Source organism: Coptis chinensis, chromosome 9, assembly GCF_015680905.1.
Source record: "Coptis chinensis isolate HL-2020 chromosome 9, ASM1568090v1, whole genome shotgun sequence".
Classification (NCBI taxonomy): domain Eukaryota; kingdom Viridiplantae; phylum Streptophyta; class Magnoliopsida; order Ranunculales; family Ranunculaceae; genus Coptis; species Coptis chinensis.
Genome location: NC_141464.1, coordinates 53,120,332 through 53,123,893, shown reverse-complemented (window position 1 = coordinate 53,123,893; position 3,562 = coordinate 53,120,332). Strand labels below are relative to the sequence as shown.

General features: G+C 40.2%; 1 pseudogene; it reads left to right on the top strand.

Moving 5' to 3' along the window:
- The first annotated feature begins 1,879 nt into the window (after window positions 1-1,879).
- On the top strand, window positions 1,880-1,973 carry LOC147476665 (small nucleolar RNA R71; annotated as a pseudogene).
- The last annotated feature ends 1,589 nt before the right edge of the window (window positions 1,974-3,562 follow it).

The following is a 3,562-nucleotide window of genomic DNA, read 5'->3' as shown; positions in this document are numbered from 1 at the left end:
GACGAATCGGGTAAATGTGTCTTTGTTTTAAAAACATTTACTTCAACAGCAAGATGGCCAAAAGACATGGACATTGAACCATCACGGCAATTAATGAACGCATTGGCAGTTGCCAGAAAAGGACGCCCTAAGATGATCGGGACAGAGTCGTTAGCGACTTCTGTATCGAGGATTACAAAATCAGCCGGATAGTAGAAATCCTAAACTTTTACCAGCATATTTTCTACCTACACCCTTAGGATACTTAATAGACCGATCAGCTAATTGCAACGTTATTTTAGTGGGTTGCATCTCCTCTAAACCTATTTGTTTATACAAATAAAACGTGAGTAAGTTAACACTAGCCCCCAGGTCTAATAACGCCGTCGTCAGATAGGAATCTCCTAAGGTGCATTATGCAGAAAGGGGGCGATTGTGGTCCTTGTACTTAACAATTCCATTATGTTGGATAGAGTTGGGAATTGTTCTATTAAAAAGCGCGTCTTTTGGTATATTGGTCTTACGCCTAGTAGTACACAACTCCTTAAGAAACTTAGCATGGTGTGGTAGCTTTTTAATAGCTTCGAGGAAGGGAAGGTTTATAGTTAGATTCTTGAAAACGCCCCCCCTAATCTCCTCATAATTTGTATCCCTAGTTAACATGGCTAATTTTTGTGGAAGCGGTGGTTTCGTCGTCTATATTTAGCAATGGTATCACTGGATGTTTAACCGTGGCTTCTGTTTCTTAGTTTGTGTTTTGGATTGGTACCTCTACTGGTGGTAGGCTCTTGGGTTTCTATTTGGTATCTAGTAAAATAGCGGTGTAGGGGCTCTTGGTGGGGTAATACTATAGGCATAGTTACTTTGTTATCAACCATTCTACGCGAGCAGTGGTGATGGCATTTAGCTCACCTACATTTTCATATTCATTACTAGTATTATCGGTTACCTCAAAGGCTGTGTTTGTTGTTTTAGGATTAGGTATTGCGTGACTTGAAACACACCTTTGGGTTGATAATATTTATCTTGAGCCAAAAAATGTTGGGTTAAATTATTAACGGACCTTGTTTTAGAAGCTGTTGGTTAGATTGAGCCATAGTTTGGAAAAAGTTTTGGCTCACTTGTATGAAGGTGTCAAGACAATCCGGCCAGGTGGGTGTAGTAGTCACGTTGGTGGTGTAGTTTGGAACTATTTCATGTAAATTATTTATGGGTGGATTTTGATAATTATTATTTATAATTATTAAGCGATACCTCTATTAGCATTATAATTATTATAACTACCTTGACCTTGTGCTTGACCTTGCCGAGGTTGCACTTGGTTGTTATAATTATTAAAATTACCCTGACCCTGTCCTTGTCATGGTGGAACTTGGTTAAAGCTATGCGTAGGCCTAACATATTGATTATTGTACCCTGGAGGTGTGACGTGTTAGTTATTTCTCCAACCGAAGTTGGGATTTTTTCTCCAAGGGGCGTTAGGTTCACTATTAATGGAACAAGCCTGTTCATAGGTTATAGAGGACCGATGGGAGTCGGGATCTTTGAGGACTCAACGAAACTACATGGATTTGAATTTACATTCATGACGGGGATAGGCTTTTGTTGAACAGAAATGGCCTCTACCTTTTTAGTGAGTGATTCGATTAAAGTTTTAAGCTCGGGATCGTATTTAATTTCAAACATACCGACGGCCTTAACTATATTAGAAGAACTAGCGGAGCGGTGGATATCGTCACTACCCCCCCAGTTGTTATTTCGCTTAGTTTGATCCTCTAAAAATTTATAAGCCTCCGAGGCTCCTTTGCTTAAGAAACTACCCCCATTCATTATGTCAAGGACTTCTTTATGGTGGTGTAGAAGTCCTTTGAAAAAGGCACGAACTAACGTGTCTTTTGCTAAGTTATGATGTGGACACTCTATAAGGAGATCGGTGAAACGATTCCAAGCCTCTGAAAATGATTCATGAGGATTTTGTCGAAAAAAATGAATTTTGGAAAGCATCTCATCCATCTTTAGGGGTGGGTAAAAATGTTCCATAAACAGCTGAACAAGTTTAGCCCACGAGTCCACAGAATTAGGCGCTTGGGCAGTTAACCAAGACGCCGCCTTATCGGCTAAGGTGAAAGGCAATACCCTTAGTTTAATTTGTTCCTCACCAACCGTAGGATGGTGGAATGTTGTTAGGACTTGTTCAATCCTACGCATGTGTTGATAAGGTTTTTCATGGTCTAATCCATGAAAAACGGGTAACAAATTAAAAATATTTGGGGGGATTTGGAAATCCCCCACTGGGTCTGCTAGAACGATGCAAGATTTAGGGCTATCGCTCAAGGCTTTGTAGAAGTCAGAGAGAGGATTCTCTCCGTCTTCATGCATTATATCAGGTTGTGTGTGTGAAAAAGTAGCTAGAGGTGTAGTGGGTGGTATACTAGATAGAATTGTTTGTTGACGTTGTTGTGTAATTACGTTCGGTGTTTTTGTTCGGCCAGACCTTAATCTCATACAAGGTTAAGACCAACTTAGCTAAACACATCAACACTCCAAACAATTCTGATATACTAGTATAAACCTCTAACAGGAGATGCGAGGTGTGGAAGAAAGGAATACCTGATTGCGTCCTTGCTTCGCTTATGAATAGCGTCTTGTTTACGCGTGTTCAGTGTATATAACAAGTTAGAACACTGAAAAACTTGAAAAATCAAAGTTCGAATCAAAACTGTAGAATTCCTGAAAAATCTAGCTTAGGGCGCGGGTGCGCTCGCATAGGGCGCGATCGCGCTCCGCGTAACTTCTAGTTACAGTGATTTAGTATGGTCGCTCGGTGTTCCATGCTTATGGTAGCGAAGTGCGCGCCTCGTCCTAAGCTGGTGCGCCAGTGTAATTTCTCGCGGAACTTTTCAACGATGAAATGGAAAACCTCAGTATGAATCAAACAAGGGTGGGTGGGTGAAATGGGACTTTAAGAAAAGTACTTACACTACGAAAACAATGCGAAAGTGAAACTAAGATGGCAGCGGCGCCATTTGATAAAACATAAAATTGATTAGTTTACCTACGAAATGAACGATGAACTCAAAACGTAAGTAAACTAAAACTATCTTATGTGCCTATATTTTATCAAAGATTCTACTCTCAATCCTATGAGATATAGTGGAGTAGAGTGATTCGTTCCACTCCTAGTCCTTCAGCATGCTGTGTTCTCTACGTATAAGTACTCTTAACTAAAAAGTCTAATGAGAGATTTACGAAGTGGCAACTAGACTACGATGCAACTACCCACAAGATGCAACTAGTCTACTCTTTGAACAACTATGGGAGTGTTACGTTGATTCTATGATAAGGAGTTAGAGGGGGATTGATTCCACCTTAACTCGACTTAATCCTACTAACGACGAATCGTCGTAATCCGAATTGAACTGCTTCGCAGGACAATATGGTTACTCCTAATCCATAATTACCATGGCATTTCTACCAATTCATAACTAGTATGTGAACGATTAAACCCATTCTCATGGTGAACTAATCGTTTCTAGCGTGGAAAGGAAATTATGACGACTCTACGATAATCGGAATCAAGCTT